General features: G+C 42.3%; 1 pseudogene; it reads left to right on the plus strand.

The window, feature by feature from the left end:
* The first annotated feature begins 1889 nt into the window (after window positions 1-1889).
* On the plus strand, window positions 1890-20623 carry LOC136678406 (cilia- and flagella-associated protein 157-like; annotated as a pseudogene).
* The last annotated feature ends 230 nt before the right edge of the window (window positions 20624-20853 follow it).

Below are 20853 nucleotides of genomic sequence, written 5' to 3' on the forward strand. Positions count from 1 at the left end.
TGAACTGGGTGCACAAAAGTCATTGGTCCAATGGCTAAGTGTATTAGTGCCATAGATTGGATTCTGAGACCTGCATGTGAGTACGGCTGAATCTTAAGAGAACAGTTTTGGAGCTGTATCTCACGATTTTCATGCCGCGCAATGGCTCGAACCTGGTGGAACAAGGTGGAAGACATTAGAGTAACATCTGATGCAATGTCCAGCAGAGCCTCATGTACTAGCCGTCCCTCCACGATGGTGGACAAAGAAAACTTGCATGCAACTCTCTTTTCAGTGAAGTGTCCCATGAATTGTTGGACGGGTGTGTCGCCTTCAATGACCGAAGAGTCATCTGGCATTAAACCTTCCTTGCCATCTAACTGAACAACCAAGACAGCACTGGAGGGTGTTTGAGTCACCCCCCTGTACCATTTGGTCCTCAGCGCTTGTCTGGGTCAGAAGGAGATCGCACTGTACACTAGAAGACGGAGCTTCGCTTGTCACCTCTCCTACATAACTCTCTACCATTTCTGAGGTGTTAGAGGATGGCTGTAGGTCAGATTGCACAGAGGTGATGGAGAGAACGTCAGGTTTTTTCTTTATCTCTTTGCAAATCATTGCAAGCATTTGGCGGATGTCCTCTAACTCCTTAGAGTTAAATTCCTTGCCTTTAAACTTGTCTTTGGCATGATTTTCTTTATTTTGATACCAGTATTTTTCCTTCTTTTCTTTATTAGAATCAGAAGGCTGGTTCTGAGCGGTTCGCTCATATCCCTTATGGGGATATGCTGGTTTTCCGCGGCCCGCACCGCGTTTTTTGGCAGGGTAATAGTCACGACCATACCCAGCCCTGTCCCGAGGGTTCTGCAAGGAGGGTAGCGTTTGTAGTGGTGTGAGGGCAGAGGAGATTTCGGGCCCTCACTGGACCATGGAGTTGGTGAAGGGTCCTGGGCGGATCTTTGTGGATCGGCCTGGGTAGCACCCTCCAACTCTAAAGGTGAAGAGTTGGATTCGACATTTAAGCCATGGGGTATTTCAGACCATTTGTTTGTATTTTGTTCTGATTTTAGGAAACCTCTGAGTGCTAAGTCCCGCAGCTGTCTGCTAGACAGGGTGCGAGGGCAAGCTGAGACTCCCAGCTGATGACTAGTGTGGGGATGGAGGTTTTGGATAAATAATGATTTAAAATTTAACTCTTCCTCCATTTTGAAGTCATTTCTAGGTCCGAAATATGCCTGTCTGAGTCTGTTATAATACTGCTGAGGGGATTCCTGGCATTGCTGTTTTACAGTCAAAGCAGCGGCTAGTCCTGTCTGCGACAGGTAATTGGAGAATTCTTCCTCCAATGCTTGGCAAAGCACATCATATCGGGCTTTCACATAGTCTGGCTGACATTCAATGAAATTACTGATGTCTTGACTGGAGATCAGTTTAATCACATATAGTTTGTCATCTACTGTGATTCCAGGGAATCGATGTAGGTAGAAATCAATATCTTTCAGGTAAGAAAAGATATCATTAGAACCATCTGGTTTGGGATCAAAGCGGGTTATATTGCGTGCGATTTTGACCAGGTCCTTGTATGAGGACGTGCTACAGCAGCTCTAAAGGTTATGGTCCCTGAGTCTGGTTCATGATCCTCACTGTCTTCCTGCTGGTCCTGTCTTTTGGTAGCGGCGCTAGGTGGCACATTAGGAGTGACCTGGGGTAGTGTGTTCCCTTCAGCCATTTCTTGCTGAAGCTGACTTAATTCTACCTCTAACTTTGCCTGCTGTGGCTGTGACACATCAAGTTCAGGTTCACTGGCCCTGAGCTGTACTACAGTAAGGATGGCTATTTGACCTAATGCCTCAGTTCGGGGTTTGCCCTTGAGGATGTCTGTTAAGTGGTTATCTATCCACTTGGCCACCATGTGGTCACGTCTGACCTGTGAGGCTTTCTGCACTGTTTCTGCAAGTCCAGGTATCACATCACTGGTGAGGATGGTCAGGACAGAGAATGCCTCATCCCATAAGCTTTCTCCATATACTTCAGAGGGAGAAGTCCCGTCTGCCACGTTAGCTGTGTCTAACTGTGGGGTGTACCTTAATTCTATTTAATTAGGATTAATCCCGTTAATCCCTTTTAAATTAACCTGAATTAAAATTCACCTGTACCAAGTACCTTAAGAATAAATGCTAGTCTGTATGGTGTTCGAGTTCACTTGTGAATCTCTAAAGGAAGACTGTTAGTATTAGAGTGTGGAGGGGAAGTTGCTATACGCTAGTGAGCAGAAAAGGATAAGAATTTTTTTTTAATAATTAAAGAATTATTAAAATTTCCCAAATTAATGAATGAAAAAAAAAATATATATATAATGATTTTTTTTTTCAAATTAAAGAATTATTAAAAAAAAAATTAAAATGAAAATATTATCAAACTAAAATAAAATAAAAATTTCAAATTAAAGAATTATAAAAGTGAAAGAAATTTTCCAAATTAAGGAATTATTAAAAATAACTAAAATTAAAAGATTTTCCCTTTTAACTGTATATATGAACTGGTATCAAGTTAAAATTACAATCTCTAATTACTGCACACTGTATGTTATAGTTGTATCAGCTTACTGTGTTTCCAAACCTTTAATCGCAGTTGATTTCCCTGTAATCACGCACTTTAACCACGAGAGGAAATTAGGCTTCCTCTGTTTTGGGGGCATTTTGAATTTCCCTCCTTAGTTTTAGCTCCGCCCTTTGAAAGGGGTCGTTCGTTTCCTGAATTTGCATTCAGTCCACAAGGAAGGAGCTGAAGAGCGCAGACACACAGAACACACAGGCCGTATTTTTCACGGCGTTCGGCTCACGTTTTCTCTGTGGTTGTGTTCTTAGTAACCTCCAATCTCCTAGCGCACGATTCATTATTAAAGCTGGGAGCGACCCAGTCTTAAAACGAACAGAGGAGTTTGGTTCGGAGGTCCTTCGCGCCGGATTTCGCGGCCGAGGGTCAAACCGTAGCAATAACCCACCGCGGAATACGTGCAATGGGGATGCTAAGACCTATACAGTTTATGCCTGCAAAATGGCGCAGAACCAAGCTTATTTTCGACCGTATATTCCACAAAACAGATTTTCAACAGTAACACACACACAACATGAAATTGCCCACATCAAGCTTTGAGCCTCAATCATTATTCAGCAACATAAACAGCGGCAAGGATTTCTCTAACCAAAGATGAGATTATTTTCCAGTGTATATAGTCCGTTCATAAGAGTCTTTCTCCTGCCCAATGTTGGGTGCCAAAAATTTAAAATGCATATATGTAGCGTAGTAACAGTATTTGACTTGGTTATGTTTAATGATGATTATCACTTATAATTATTATTATTACTGAAATTAGATGACAACAATATTAATAATTTTTCAGAGATTGAAATACTGTCAACACTAGGGATGAGTTCTCAGGATTTTCAGACTCCCAGGAATAATCTCCATACACTGTATCATTTCAAATAATGGAAATACTTTATTAAAGAGGAATGATAATACATTGATAAACATAGCAAAATCATCAAAATCACAGGTGAAACCAGTTCGAATTTAATAATTGGCTAGGCTATATGACTTGTGAATAATATGTTGCTAAATGATTTAATTAGTGTATAAATTTATCAAGAGACTTAATTTGGCATCAGCTTCTGAGAATGAGGAATTTACTTGCTTACTCTTTGTCGCAACTCAACCAATCGATGGGTACAGCATCGCGTTGAGGTGATTGTAGGGAGGCCAGCCTGGATCCTGTTGTTCTTTTCGTGGGAGCGTTGAGGCTGGGTCAACGTAGAAGTTGTCACTTACAAGTCAGGCCGCTTCAGGCGCCCTCAGAGCGTTGTGACGTCAGTTGAAGGATTTCCTCTGGCTCGCTGTCCTGACTGGGGTTATCCTCCAGAAGGAAGAGGCGTCAGAATAAAAGCTTGCTGTTTTGCTCTGATCCTCGGAAGCGATGTATTCCGAAGTAAATAACTAATACTAATTTCCAACTAATTTCAGCGGTGGCTCTTATTCTGGCCAAAATAAGTTTCACCTGCTTTGATCAGTTATAAAATTAAACTTGGATTGGGCTACAAACATTCATTCATTCATTCATTATCTGTAAGCGCTTATCGAGTTCAGGGTTGCTGTGGGTCCAGAGCCTACCTGGAATCATTGGGCGCAAGGTGGGAATACACCCTGGAGGGGGTGCCAGTCCTTCACAGGGCGGGCTACAAACAACGAACACAAAATAAAAAGTTGGAAGTTCAAGATTACTGACAATTAATCAACCTTGTTACACTTTATTTCTGTATTGCAATGTTTACTGACACAAGGCGTCCCCCGTCGCATGAAGATCTATCTTCTTTTAAGAATCTTTTGGAAGAGTCGGCTCCATCAGCGTAGAGAGAAACAAAGAGAGAGAGCATCAGAAAAAAAAACAAGAGACAAGAGCGTCAAGAAAACAAGGGTGTAAGAGAGAGCAACTCCTTTTTCATAGGTGGCGCAGTCACGCCCACTCGGGAGGTCTTCGTCCTCTGATTGGTTCCTGGGTTTGGGGAGTCCACGTGACCGTCTCAAGTTCCAAAGAAAGAAAAATATCATTTGTGGTTTGGTGAATATATAACCTCATTGAATTAATATAAAACACAACTGAAAAGTACGGTTTCAAATCTCGGTGCTCGGCTCCATGCTGTGAAAACCCCGCTGTTCAGGAGAGAGTCTGTCAAATCTGACATTTGCAAGGATCGCAACACTGCGCATGTGCACTGGCTACTGAATCAAACTGAACTGAATTGGTTCCTTCCCAGGGCTGTTGGCCAGCCTTTCAAAATACATTAATACATGCCTACAACTATTTAAACGAGAGCAGCAAAGAGTTCTACATAGCTCAGATACGAGACCTGGAGGTGCGGTTAGAGAAGTGAGGACAAAAGAACTGGATTTAGTTCTTACTCTCCAGCAGCTTTTCACAAGCCAGCCTCATGAAAACTGAAGCCAACAATTTGCCTTACACAGTGCTTCTGTTCTAAACAGTATACTTAATCCAGTTCTGCCTTTGTATGTTTGTAATTAGTGGAGCTCATTGTTTATCCAGCAATCTAAACTACCTTGACCAGACTAAGTTACACTTACCAGACAAGCTGTAGTTGGCAGAAGACTCCTAACCAGTTCCAGTGATTTTATTAAAAAATATATTAGATTCACTTCAGAACTGCTTTACTATCCATGTGTCCATCATTATAGCACGGCTCATAAGGAAGTTAAAATGAAACCAAGAACAAGATCATAGGCTATTCACAAATTATTAACCTGTTGCAGCACCTCACCCTTATGGAACAACAGCTGACTCACTCTGCTATCACAGGAAACCCTTCCTTTTGCTTGCAATAATCTTATTTATACCCTTTTTCTCTCTCCCCAGGTATCAGCACAGATGTGATGAGCTGGAGATCAGAGAGAAGGACCTCTCCACTAACTACAACAATGTAGAGAGAAGAAGGACATAGTTCAGTATCTAAAACACTTTTTGGCCCAGAAGGACGATGAACTCACAGATCTCTCAGAAAAGCTCTTGGCATCGCAGCTGGCCAAAGATGCAGAGAAAGAGTCATTTGAGATGCAGTTGAGCACACTTTGACATGAGTTCCAGGAGAACAAGGACAAGCTCATTTCAGAGAACATGGCTTTAGGTATTAAATCACAGAGTCACAGAAACTGATTTATTAGCCTAGCCAGCTTTGATCAGCTAATATCTCAAACCAAAAAATTAAGCCCAAAATGAATACATTTAAGATGGCATATTCATTATTCATTAGCATTATCTCAATGTATTCTTTCCAGCTGTGGAGGAGTTCCTTGTGCAAAAGGAGGAGCTCATGACCTTACTGACATCTCTGAAAGAACAGATGAAGCGTCAGAAGGAGGAGCACCAGGCAATCATCTACAACCTTGAGAAAAAGGCTGTACTGGGCAATGACAGGTCAGCATAGCCATATATAATCAGAGAAATGAAGAACGAATAAATGAATGAACTGGTCCTCCCATATACTTTAGTTTCCCACTGCTTACCTCCTATGTTTAAAGCTATGTGATATACATTACTCTACAGACTGAAGAAAGAGATGCTGCAGCATGTGGCTACAGCTGCTGCAGAATTTTGGGAAGTCACAGAGAGGAGTATGCCAGAAACAACCAGGAGGGCCATCCATGAGAACTGTTAGAAATTCGGCATTGAAGAGTGAAGAGTCGGGTGAATACGTCACAGGTACGTCACTTCCGGCTGACTACTCGCGTGCTTGATTTGAAATTGTTTGCCGTTTGTCGCTGTTTTAGTCCTCTAGACGTTTATTTACAATCTCTATTGCATATTCTTTGGCATTGCTTATCCTAGTGTGCTGTCTTCATCATTCCTAACCCACCGTGCTTCTTAACTTCATTTTTTTTCGTACATATTATTTCTCATTGTTTATTTTTTTCTCTTCATGGCACCTGCCGAGGAACGAGCCCTTTCTGAGCTCGGCGCGGAGCTCGAGCAGCTCGGTCGCCGGATTCAGCGTCTCTTGGAGAAGCAGACGGAGCTCCAGCGGGAGAAGACGAGACTCGAGGCAGCCCGCGACGCCTCCTACGTGGCCGTCGCCTCTCCGGCTCCTCTGCCGCGGCGGTTTGCGGGGGTACCCATCTACACGCCTGCACCGGGATGGGAGCGCCAGCGTGGGCGTGGGAAGCCGAGGCCGTCCCCCCCTCCACCGCAGCCAGTCTTCACTTCTGCCAACCGGTTTGAGGTGCTCAGCTCCTGGCCTTCACCTGCTCCAGCGCCGAAGACTAAACAGGACGGTGTTCTTATTATTGGTGACTCAATAGTTAGACATTTAAAAGTGCCGGGGATAAAGAGTAATGCAACCGTGTCTTGTCTCCCAGGCGCACGTGTCCTGGACGTCGCCAGGCGGCTTCCGTCGGCGCTTCGGCAGCGCGAGGACTTCGGCACCGTCGTTCTCCACGTGGGAACGAACGACATCTCCGCCCGCCGCAGCGAGGTCCTGAAGGAGCACTACCGTTCGCTTCTGGATACCGCTCGGAAGAAGACGGATGCTAGGATCATCGTCTCTGGCCCCCTGCCCACCTACCGTCGAGGATGCGAGGCATTTAGCAGGCTCTTCGGGCTCCACTCCTGGCTCCTGGATTGGTGCGGCACTGTCGGCGTGGACTACGTCGACAACTGGGAGTGCTTTCATGAGCGTCCGGCCCTGTATCGTTGGGATGGGCTTCATCCGAGCCGTCTAGGATCCGCAGTTCTCTCTGAGAACATTGAGGTGGTTCTGCGCCGGAACTGACTGGTCATTCCCAGTCACATCAGTCAGGTAGGTGGAATGGATAGCGAGCAGGTAAGTAATATTAAAATTCCTAATGTTCTTCCTGACCATCTCTCTACTGCTAGTATGATGAGTAGCATGTCCATATCACCCACTCTGATTAACGCTAATAAATTTTTCAGCATTGAGACTGTGTCTGTTCCCCGCAAAGCTTGTTATCACAAACGCCCAAAAATCAGTTTTAACAACCTAATTAGAATTAACACCAAGGCACTGCAGCGAACGCAATATTTCAGCACTTCCAGCATTAAATTAGGGCTTTTAAATATACGATCTCTAACATCCAAAGCACTCACTGTCTGTGATATTATTACTGATAACAAACTCAATGCATTATGTCTCTGCGAAACATGGGCTAAAGCCAATGAATACATTGCCCTAAATGAGTCCACTCCCCCTGGCTTTTTCAGTCTTTTTCAGTCTGGATTTAGACCAAATCACAGCACAGAAACGGCTCTAACAAGAGTAACTAATGACTTACTCCTTTCACATGATAAGGGCTATATATCTATTCTGGTGCTGCTTGACCTTAGTGCAGCATTTGATACCATAGATCATGTGATGCTTCTTGATAGGCTGGAAAATCTGGTAGGAATAAAAGGATCTGCCCTCTCTTGGTTCAGATCTTATTTATCCGATCGTTACCAATTTGTTTATCTGAATAATAAATCCTCTAATCATACTTTAGTTAAATATGGTGTTCCACAAGGATCAGTGCTCGGCCCTGTATTGTTCACACTCTACATGCTGCCACTGGGTCGACTAATCCGTAAGCATGGGATTCAATTCCACTGTTATGCTGATGACACACAACTGTATATATCAGCCAAACCCAATGATGTTGCTTGTCTATGTAAAATAACAGAATGTCTAACTGAAATTAAAGACTGGATGATGCAAAACTTTCTCATGTTAAATTCTGATAAAACTGAGGTCTTGTTACTAGGTAAAGATACTCAGATACATTCACTCAGAAATGCTGCTATTGATAATTCAACAGTAAAACACAATGCCATCATTAAAAACTTAGGGGTAGCCTTTGATTCGACTCTCACATTTGATACCCACATATCCAATACAGTCAAAACCGCCTTCTTCCACCTACGCAATATTGCCAAAATTCGGCATATTTTATCATTAAAAGATGCAGAGAAACTAGTGCATGCTTTTATAACTTCACGTCTAGACTACTGCAATGCGCTCCTGGCAGGGAGCTCGTGCAAAGCGTTACACAAGCTTCAGTTAGTTCAAAATGCAGCAGCCAGGGTGCTCACTAGAGCTAGAAAATTCGAACATATCACCCCAGTTCTCTCGTCCCTACACTGGCTACCTGTAAAATTTCGCATTGACTATAAAATACTCCTCTTAGCTTATAAATCTCTAAATGGTTTAGGCCCGCAGTATCTTACTGAACTTCTCATACCTTATCGCCCGTCACGTACACTTCGTTCACAGGATGCCCATCTACTCTTTGTTCCTCGCATTAAGAAAAACACAGCAGGAGGAAGAGCCTTTTCTCACAAAGCTCCTCAACTCTGGAATAGCCTTCCGGTTACTGTTCGGGGCTCAGACACACTCTCAATCTTTAAATCTAGATTAAAAACCTACCTTTTTAAACAAGCTTTTGGTTAATCACTCACCTTCAGGTTACTCCTTCTATATTGGTGTTCGGGCTGGTTTTCATATTATCACTGTTCTGTGTTAACCCTGTCATATCACCATAGCTACAGCATTCTTAGTTAGCTGTGTAGTAACCGCCAACACGCTGTCTGTCGCTGGGTTCTCTTGCCTGACCAGTGGAAGCTTTTTTCGCAGGACAAATTTCCCCGTTCTTTACCATGAACCTACTAACTTCTGTATTTATATTTGTTCCCTTTGTCTGGCTTTCTTTCTCCTGTCTCTCTCTCATGCTTTGAGATGTCCTGCTGCTCTCCAGGTGTTGCCCTGATCCAGCCCCTGTGTCCTGTACAAGATCCTGTCCTTGTCTCATCTACACTATCATGCTTGGCCATGCTGTTTTATTTCAGATTAACTCTGCACCTAATTTTAACTCACACTGAATCCCTGATCACCTCCTCCTTCATCAGACTCATACATCACTAATATCATCATCCTCACCATTTTCATTTCTGCTTCTCCATCATCACTAATATACTACATTTATATTACTATAACCCCTTCATCGGTCATTTCACTTTTACTTCTGTTCTCTGTTGTGTCTCCGGTGTCGACCCGAGGAGGATGGGTTCCCCGTATGAGTCTTGGTTCCTTCCAAGGTTTCTTCCTCGTGTGCTGAGGGAGTTTTTCCTTGCCACTGTTGCCCCTGGCTTGCTCATAGGAGGCTTGAACCCGGATCTCTGTAAAGCTGCTTTGTGACGACTTTTTGTTGTGAAAAGCGCTATATAAATAAAATTTGATTGATTGATTGATTGATCAGGAAACTGGAGTTTGGTGTTGACTGGAGTTTATTTACACAGACACAGGACCATGTATAAGTACAGCTGGATGATCTCAGTCTGCCCACATACATTTTATACTTTGAGATTTGGGGGCAGGAGCAGTGAGAGGAGGGGTACATAGAATGATGGTGATGAAGAATATGATAATCGGGAGAGGAATGAGAGGTGGTGTAAGTGTGAAGAGGAGGTGTAATAGTCGAAGGAAGTCGAAGTCGAAGGAGATGGGCTAGACGAGTAGGTGTGATGGGTGATGGTCAATTAGGAGTGAGGGGAGGTGTAGGTGTGATAAGGGTGACGGTCGAAGGAAGAAGGAGATGGGCTAGACGAGTAGGTGTGATGGGTGATGGTCAATTAGGTGTGAGGGGAGGTGTAGGTGTGATAAGGATGATGGTCGAAGGGAGAAGGAGATGGGCTAGACGAGTAGGTGTGAGACGAGTAGGTGTCAATCCCCCCCTTTTGATATCCCACAAAATTGTATTATCATTACAAGCACGAAAAATATGTTCAATTATGAGTCAAAGGCAAAAACAAACAATCAAGATTGTTAAAATTGTACAGAATACAACAAAATGTTGTTCCAAAAATGTCAGAGAAGTACATGTAGCCAAGTATCTGAGTTGTTCATAGTTGCTACTTGGTCATGCAAATGATGTAAGTCAGTGAGGATGTTTGAAAGATTTTCTGTTGGATCTATTACATCAGTGTAGCATTCTGGGCCTATTACTGTACAGGTTCCACCTCTACTAGATAGTATATAGACCAGGGCAATCCGGTTTTGGAGAATCATCATTCTGTGAAATGCTAGAGTCAAGCTGATGTTACACAGAGAAGAAACAGTATCATTTATCAATTGTTCCACTTGTCTTGAAAGTGTGCGGACCGGATCAAGGGATTGCATGACACCATAAGACGGGATCAGGGCTCCTAGAATGTGAGACCATGATGTTGGCTGACAGGTCAAACCAGGCACACAGGAGCCACTTTGGTCAATGCTATTAGTTGGAAGTTCTAGTTTTTTCTTTTTGCTTCTCATTGATGGAAATAGATATGCAAGTGTACATCGACCATAAAATCTAGAGGGTAATTCGGACCAAGCTGTAGTTCAACAAAGCCAGTATGTTCCTACTGGTGCAGTTAGACGACAGAGCTGGGTCAAGGCTACAAAATTATACCAGTGAGCCTTCTTTTACGCAGTCTTCATCATCAACAGGTTCTTGGATAGTGTCTTGAAAGGAAAATTCTGTGATGATTTTGAGTGGGTGTAGGCATCACCCTTGTTATCTAAGTCAGATTTGGGCACACAACTCTTTGGGAATTTCACCTAAAAAAGACGATTCATCCCTGTTTTCAATACATCAAGGAAAGGAACCGGAGGTAATAAGCTCTGAAATTTTGGTAGTAGGAAGTGAGGTAGTGTTACATGTCTTCTCACCAGGAACACAACAGCTACTTATTACTGGAGCACTAATATTATGACATAAAGATGTTTTTATTGGTTTACTAGTATGAGCTTGTAAAATGGAGCATGTGTCGCAGTTTGAGATCAGATGTGCTGTTCATGAGATTCCTCCACTCACACTCATAGGTTGAAGGATGCACACAGAGTGGTTCCCAAAAAGATGTTGTTTTGTTATTGAGAAGAGATGGGGAAAACACATTCTCACTTGGGTTATCTTGGGAAATGCTAGGAACATGGTTTCCCCCTTGGCTTGTTCTCAATGTGCTATCTACATAAATTTGGTCTTGAATATGATCACCACATTTGCATCTGTATAAGGCTTCATTTTCATACCTTGTTCTGTTAAAAAATAAGGTTCCATTCCATTGGAGAATGAATGGGATGTCTGTTCTTTGTTTCGCCTCCACTAAGTTTGTTTTTATTACTTTAAAATGTGCCATTAGCGTAGCTTCCCGGGGTACTACCATTTCTGAGTCTTTTCCGTTGCAGAAGTACCACCAGCATAAGATGTTTACAGGAAAATCTTGTCAGTGAGGGATACAGTTCAGGGAGCTTAGGTGATTTGTTTTTGCATGGTGAAATGTCAAACCTTCATTAGGCATGTGATTGCAATCCCATGCTTTTGTACCATAAATGGTTGTAAAGATCAGGCACAGTGTTTGAGCTAGTGGTGTATACATAATTTGGTGGTCTCCACAATGACAGTTTCTTGGGTAGATTGTTCTGAAGGTCTTTCCTCCAACTCAGCTAATCATCTGGGTTCCTTCAGGGTTGTGGTTATGTTTTGGTGAAGACCCTTCCAACTCAGCAAATCATCTGGGTTTCTGCAAGGTTGTGGTTCTGTAATACACATGGAAACATACGCAGTGATCTGTTCATCATTACAGTTTTGGAGAAGTTGGTTTAAGGTAATGTGCTGCTCCCTGCAGTCTGACCCTTAGAGGAGGCTATTATGGTTAGGCACAGTATGTTGGAATCTTCACCTGCAGGGGTGGCCACCACAGCCTAAAAACCATGGATCTTCCCTGAGGCTCTGTGCTTCACCGACCTCCCCCTTTTCTGACCCTAACCATTAATTTGGGGGAGCAGGCACAACCTTACAGTTCAAAACGTGAGTCCACGTTTTCTTATTTTCACATTTTACTGCTGAGTTAGTAATGAGAAGAACCTGGTATGGGCCATCCCATCTGGGTTCTAGGGACTGCTTGTCGTGTTTCCTCACCATGACCCATTGACCTGGAATTATTGTATGGCCACCTTCAGCTGCTTTACCCCATGCGTTGCTGACCTGAGCACTGAGCGGCCTGTACTGCTTGTGTTAGTGTTTGACAGTAGTTAAGCATTGGTCTACCTGTCAGCACTTCATAAGGGCTAAGCCCAACTGTTTTGTTGCAAGTTGCCCTTATACTAAAAAGTGCTGCAGGCAAGGCAGCAGTCCATTTTGCTTTCTGGCTATGGAGTTTAGTCAGTCGATTTTTAATGACACGGTGTACAAGTTCTACTTGTCCCGAGGCTTGTGGTCTGTATGGACAGTGGAGCTTCCAGTTCACCTTCAGAAGTTTACAGACTGCCTGTACTACTTGCCCAGTGAAGTGAGTGCCTTGGTCTGACTCAGTATGCTCAGGGAGTCCCCATCTAGGAATAAAAACTGTGCTAACATTTTAGCAGTGTGTATAGCAGTACCTTTAGAGGTTAGATAAGATTCAATCCAGTGGGAAAATGTGTCTACTGACATCTTGTTTTCCCTCACATTTAGGTAGTGTTATGGAATCTACCTGTAAGTGGGGAAATGGACCTGGGGGTGTCACTGTTTTAACAGCAAGGGTTCACATTTGAGGTGTAGCGTTAACTTGATTACAGGCAGCACAATTTCGTACAATTGTTTTGGCTTGTTCCTTGAACTTGGGATTCCACCAAGAGTGTGAAAATTGTTTGACCATTTTTTCAACACCAACGTGGCCTAAAGAATGTATCTATGTGGCAAGGTAAGGCAGTAGTGATTCAGGCGCTACAATTTTTCCCCCTTTGTCCCAAACACCATTTGGAGCAATTTTTGCACCTGAATCTAACCATGTCCATAATTCCCAGTTTGGGGAATCGAACTGTAGCTTGTGAATGGAAGAAATGTTGTTAGTGTTACATTCTGTGTTAGTGAGTGAAGCAATACTTGCTGGAGGTAACAAGCTTGCCCTTTTAGCCGCTTCATCTGCAATTTTGTTGCCTTGGGCTTCAAAATAAAAGGTTCCAGTGTGTGCTTTGACTTTGATAATGGCTAGATCCGTGGGTAGTTTAACTGCATCTAACAGATTATGTACTAAATCAGCATTTTTAACTGGGTTAACTGCAGCTGTCAGAAAGCCCATATGACTCCACAAGTGTCCAAAGTCATGAGCCACCCCAAACGCATAGCGAGAATCTGTGTAGATGTTAGCACTCTTGCCTGATGCAAGTTTACATGCCTCAGTTAAAGCTACTAACTCAAATCAAATCGGGATTATCAAGAGGAACATCTTTAAAAACAGGATGAGGTTCAGATAACTCAACACAATTATGATTATCCCCTTCCTTGTTAGCATCAGTCAGTGAAGACATCATAAAGGAGGAAGGGTTGTTCATAGGTGCACTCTGAATCAGAACATTTGGAGCTGTCAACACTGCAAGCCAGTTACCCCATCTGGAGGCTGTCACTGACAGTACACGGCCATTATTGAGCAGTGGTGACACAGAATGTGGACATTTGACTGCAACAGTTTGTTCTAGCGTCCGTGGTGCAAATGCTAACACTGCAAGATATGTATCTTGTACGGCTCTTAGACATGGACCCATTCCACATGCTACGGCATCTAATTTAGCGGAATGATAGGCTATTGGACGCTGCATACCGCCATGTTGCTGGGTCAGACAGGATGTCATAAAGCCACAGTCTTCATTTACAAAGATAGTGAAAGGCTTGTTTGGATCACAAAGGCCAAGAGTTGGTGCAGACCTCAAAGCCGATTTTAGCTTTACAAAAGCAGAAGTGGTATCATCTGTGTGAACAACAGGGTCATGTTTACTAGGGTTACCTTTAAGCAGATCATATAGTGGTTGTGAAATTGCAGCATAAGAGTCTATTCAAGGTCTACAGTAGTTACATAAGCCTAAGAAAGCTTGCAAATTGTGCACTGTAGTTGGCAATGTCATTGCGTTAATTGCGGAACTTCTAGCAGGCAAGATTCCTCTAGAGCCTTGGGTAACCCATTGTCCCAAATATTGCACACCAGAACAGCATAACTGGGCTTTGTCACGACTGGTCTTTTGTTAGCTAGAAAATCTAGAAGTGACCTCATATCTTTCGTATGTGTTTCTTCATTCTCATTACTCAGCAAAACATCATCAACATACTGAATAATAATAGAGGACTGCAAAATATGCTCAGCTTGGGAGAGATTATTCCTGAGAGCTTGATGATATATACTGGGCTGTTATGAAAACCTTGCTGCAGCCGTGTCCACTGATACTGTGCATCACCCACAGTGAATGCAAGCCATGGCTGGCTTTGTAAATCTAATGGGACAGACCAAAAACCATTGGCCATATCTACAACTGAAAAGATACTGTGGGATGAGGGGATGCCATCAAAGATTGTGGATGGGTCAGCAACCAATGGGGTTAGTTTGTCTATATGCTGATTGGCTACTCTGTAGTCCACTGTTAGTCGCTAGGATCCATTAGCTTTTCGAACTGGCCATACAGGGTGTTTTGACCAAGATACCTCTTTTCTCAAGTTGGTCTATGATAAGCATTATACCCAGCAAAACTTCTTTATTAATGGGATATTGCCTGGTGCAAGGTGGTTGGTGACCTGCAAGAACAACTGGTTCCAAATCTAGAAGACCACAGTCATCTTTGTCGTGTGACCAAATGGTGTGATCATTCAAATCAGATTGTTTTAAAGAAGCAATGTTCCAAACACAAGAGTCAGCATTAATAGACAATGAGCAGTTCAGTTTTCTCAGAAAATCCACCCCAAAAATATTTTCAACTTTACCAACCCAAAATTGCCAAGAAACTGTTTTAGGTCCTAGATTAACATCTATGGTTTCAGACAGAGTTAAAGGAATACCTCAGCTGTAATGTGTCTGTCTGTTAAAGACACTCCTAAAGATATACATACTGTTTCTGAAAGGGTGGCTACTTGAGCCCCTGTGTCTACAAGAAATGAATAATCCTGTTCCTTGATTTGAATATCAACAAAAAAACGGTTCTCAATGATTTTACTGATAGCACACAGATGGGCGGAAGCGGCTGGGCAAATTAGTTTAAAGACGGAGCAGATGGAGTTGTTGACCCCTGTGAGATGCCTTGCATTGCTTTGATAAGCATGGACAACTGGTCTTGTGAAATACCCTGCAAGGGCTTTCATATTCCCTGTTCTATTTTCCCCTGTGACAACTCCTCAGAAGATGAACCCACCATATCGTCCCTCATTTTTGTGTATCTTTTATGATTATCTGCTTGCTTCTTACGGCAATCTCTTGCAAAATGACCATTTTTATGACAATAGTGGCACTCTATTTTATGGCTAGGGAACTTCTGGTTGGAACCTGAATTGGAGCTGTTGTCTGCTAGCACATGTATGGAGGCTGTCACATTGCCTAATTCTAAGTCAAGATCCAGCCTGTCAAGTTCAGTTTTAATTTTACCCCATTTAACATTACGCCGGTTTGGGACAGATGTTATCAGGGCTTGTCTAATATCTGGTTGCAAAGATTAAACCAGCTGTGTAAAATGAGGACCGTCAGTAGTATCATCAATGTTATCACTGTTATAGTTATCAATTCCACAGTGGCGCAAAAAAACTCTTTCAAACCGTTCACAGTATTCGACATCTGATTCTCCTTTCTTTTGTCTGCAACCAGTTATCTGCCCCCAATCAGTGGTCTTTCAACATTTAAGACTGATCCATTACCTGAAGACTTTCCATCCTTTATCAATATCTTGTCCACTGTCACCCAAACCATCCAAAACCTGGCATCATTATGGCATCTAATGGAATGTACCCAATTTGTACTCTAGTTTCTTTTTTTTCACCTCCTTTATTAAGGACCTCAGAAGATATTATGGTAACAGGTCTCATCTGAACTTGTCTTGTAAAAGTTGCCTTACCACTAGTTTGATCAGAATTCTCATTAGAGAATGAGAGTTCTGATCCATCACAGTGGATTGTATCTGAATCTGGATACAGTCCTGCCAACAGTGGAGGTTCGTCATCCTCTGTATAGCATGGCTGACCCGGAGGAGGAGATACAGGTGGAGGTCGACATTGACGTTTTACAGGTTTGCAGTTAGCATGTTGCTGTTCAACCTCAGTCAGTGACTGCTGAAGTTTTTTGCAAGTTCTTTGGGCATTCATAGCAGCTATTTTATGCTTTTTACCTTCATTAGTAAGATCTAAAACTTTCCTCTCAGCTTCATCTAGTTTACTCTCCATGCATTTTAGCTTTGACTTCAAGTACTGCTGAATTACATAAAGACAATCTTTAAATGAACCATGTTTAATGCCATAGCCTAAGGCTGATTTACATTCTTCAAAAGCCCATTCAATATCAGAGGAAAAGCCTTTAGATGAAAAGTACTGAGTTCTCTTTTGCTCATTGATGTGTTTTTTTTTTTTTACAATGTTGGCAATTACCCTTTCAAAATCTGGCTTTGTCCATTGAGGCATTTCAGTCCCACCCTTAACTAGTGTGCTGTTTCCATAGTTAGTAGGGTTCCAGGTTGTTTGATCACACACTTGAACATTTTGGTCATTTGAAGTCATGGTGAGGCAACACAACAAAACAAGCAAACAAACAAAATAAACAAAACAAAAGTTTCCCTCAATAGCTAACAGTAACTTTAAGTACTGTTTTCCTCCAATCAAAGTATATAAGAACAGCCACAAAACTAAGTTTTTACCAGTGGCACACTAGTGTTTCAACAAACACAAACAGACCTTTCTTGATCAAAGAATATAAAACAGCCACAAAAGGCTAGGTTTTTACCAGTGACACACCAGTGTTTCAACAAAACACAAACAGGCCTCTTTTGATCAGAAAATCTAAACACTTATAAAATATGTGTAACAACAGTAACAACAGTTACAAACTACTGGTCTTCCCTCACCTGAGGGGATAACAGTAACAACACAGTTACAATTTCAGGATACTTTTACTGACTCTAATTCCTTATATCCTAGTCTGCATAGGAGAAGGTTCTGCCAGAATTCGTCTTTAGTTCGTGATGGCGTTACTCACCAAGAAGGATTCAGTATGCCATCCGGGTCATGGCACCAACTGTTAGAAATTCAGCATTGAAGAGTCAGGAGACTGGAGTTTATTTACACATACACAGGACCATGTATGAGTACAGCTGGATGATCTCAGTCTGCCCAAATACATTTTGGGAGGTTCATATATACGTTGAGATTTGGGGGCAGGAGCAGGAGGAAGAAGAGGAGTGAGAGGAGAGGTACATAGAATGAGGGTGATGAAGAATATGATAATCAGGAGAGGAATGAGAGGTGTGATAGTCGAAGGAAGAAGATGGGCTAGACCAGTAGGTGAGGGGTAATAATCAAAGAAAGACAGTTTATATCAGAATGCATCACTTACAGTCCAACTCAGAGAGCTCTCATATAAGAGTGAAGAGCTGCTAGAGGACAACAATGCTCTGAGAGGCAGAAAGAAAGAGCTCATGAGAGAAATGAAGATTACAGAGTCTCTACTGGAGGAAATGACAAAGAAAAGATTTGGAAATCAAAAGGTTTATAGTGAAATCTATTTCTGCAGCCTGAATTATCAAATTTTCTAAATGAGTTTGACAGACTAAAGAGTTTTCTTCCTCTTCTGAGGTGGTGAAGCAGCTAACAGAAAAGTGCCAGCAGATGAACACTGAGCTTGAAAACTTTGCTAGACATAAACAAGTGCACCAACAGCTGTTGGAGGACCACTCTGCACTACAGAAAAAGCATGATAATCTCAGGTGGGGTCTGTGTGACAGGGTTCTTTTGACACACACTACACATCAAAACCCTTTCAGTTTTCAGAACAATAATTGATTTGTGGGCGGCACAGTGGCGCAGTCACACAGCTCCAGGGACCTGGAGGTTGTGGGTTCGATTCCCGCTCCGGGTGACTGTCTGTGAGGAGTTGGTGTGTTCTTCCTGTGTCCGCGTGGGTTTCCTCCCACAGTCCAAAAAATATTGGTAGGTGGATTGGCGACTTAAAAGTGTGAGTGTGTGTTGCCTTGTGAAGGACTGGTACCCCCTCCAGGGTGTATTCCCACTTTGCGCCCAATGATTCCAGGTAGGCTCTGGACCCACCACGACCCTGAACTGGATAAGTGCTTACAGACAATGAATGAATGAACATTTGATTTGTTTCTTTGTTATAGCTAAGTTGACACTAACACAGAGGTATAAAAAATCAATGCTTTTCAGTGTGTTAAAGTTGAATCCTGCTTTTTACAAAGTCTTGCTCATTTCTGTCAAAAACACTGAGAACAGTGATTCTCAAGAATCAGTGAATTCAGTAATTCTCAAGAATTTCAAATTTCATAATAAACCACTTGGAGTGGTTTTATTAACGAATTAATGGAAGGTCTTTGCAGAAAATTTGAAAATGTGTGTAACTCCCATTATAGTGATTGCACACTGGTCATATATGAAAATATGATCATTTGTGTTGACAACATATTTACAGTTTTGTTTCCCTAAACATCTGGTGGAAGAGAATTAAGAAGCAAATTATTATTGGCATCACGTTCATACTGGGAAATCATTGTACATCTCTTTTATGAATTGATTGATGTACTCAGAGAGGAACAGGAATCCATTATGGACAAGCTCAACCAAAAACAAGCCGAGGCCGAACATCTGAAAAATGAGCTTCAAGAGGTGAACATGCAGCGAAAACAGCTGTAGACGGTTCTGCAGGAGGCTGCTGTGGCTTTAAAGGAAGCCTTGACAGTAATATTACAAGAGATGTGGCAGTTGTGGAATGATGGAGCTGTTAAATTAAATGAACAGTTGTTTTAATCTACTTGATCATTACAGGAGGTCCCTAAAGAAGAAGACTCAGAAGTGCATGTTCGTGAAATAAATTTGATTTGATTTGAAATTAGAATGATATTTTTCAGTCCTAGAAAACAATACCGGCATTTCCCAGTAAAGGAAGTAATCCTCTATGTGAGGAAAGAAAGGGGCCATTGCTGTCATATTTCTCATGCTTTTCTTTACTGTTAAAGAACAAGCCCACTTCCCCCACTGAAGAAGACCTCCCACCTGTCTCACTACAAACCTGGAGACCTGGGGCTGGTCCCACGGCCATCAAACACACACATGTCAGATAGGACCTCTCTCCAGAAACTGCAAAGGTAAGTTATGTATTGTGTACCTAAATTTTAATATATGCAGTTTACATTACAACGTGTGAGCATTTCGCACCGCCACACTCTCTGAAAAACAGTCACTGAGGTGATTTCTGTACCTTAAATTAAGAAGCATAAATGTATCATACTTTGTTGAACACCTACACACAGCCAAAACATTATGAATACCTTCTTGTTTCTGCGTTCACTGTAAGTGTAGAACTACAAAGTTCTTAGTCCATTTATTGCCCTGCATACTTTGTTTGCCTCCTTTCCCCGTGTTCTTCAATGGTCCGGACTCCCAGAGGACAACCTTAGACCAGGTATGATTTTGGTGGTGGACCATTCTCAGCGCTGCAGTGACACTGACATGGTGGTGTGTTAGTATGTGCTGAGCTGGTATAAGAGGATCAGACACAGCAGTGCAGCTGGAGTTTTTAAATCCCTCAGTGCCACTGCTGAGGAGAGAACAGACCATCAGCCAGAAATATTTAGCCAACAGCATCCTGTGGGCAGTGTCCAATGATCAATGATGAAGGGCTAGAGGACGAGCAACTCACTACCATCACCGCATCAATACCATCGCAGCGCTGAGAATGATCCACCACCCAAATTATACCTGCTTTATCATGGTCTTGTAGGGATCCTAACTATTGAAGAAAAGGGTGAAAAGGGGCAAACAAAGTATGAAGAGCAACAGGCAGATTACAGTATGTAATTGTAAAACTACAAAGTGCTCCTGTATAATCAGTTTAGAGGAGAGAGTGGACAATGAGTGTAGAAACAAGGAGGTGGTCAAAATGTTATGGCTGATTGGTGTATATTTATTAACTGCATCCTATCTTTTCTTAATGTCAAAGGAAACAGCAGCTCCAAAACAATCACTAACCTCTTCAAACTGGTACCTGAAAATGATTTGTGCCCAGCAGTTTTAACCATTTCAGTGGATGTCCAACAGCATACTTTCAGTAATGGATGTTTTTCTGTTTGTAAATAAACTAAATGTACTAAGGCTGTTAAATTACATTAAAAAAAAAAAAACTTTCCCTCTCATATTATTCCAAATAGGCCCTCCTGCATGTGTTAGGCTTTTGACTTTCTGCCACTAGATGGCAGGATGGCACCCTTTATTCAGAGTTCTACTCTAAAATCTGGTGATGGGCTTTGCTTTATGACACCTGAACAGTGC

This window comes from Hoplias malabaricus, chromosome Y (genome assembly GCF_029633855.1).
Source record: "Hoplias malabaricus isolate fHopMal1 chromosome Y, fHopMal1.hap1, whole genome shotgun sequence".
NCBI lineage: Eukaryota > Metazoa > Chordata > Actinopteri > Characiformes > Erythrinidae > Hoplias > Hoplias malabaricus.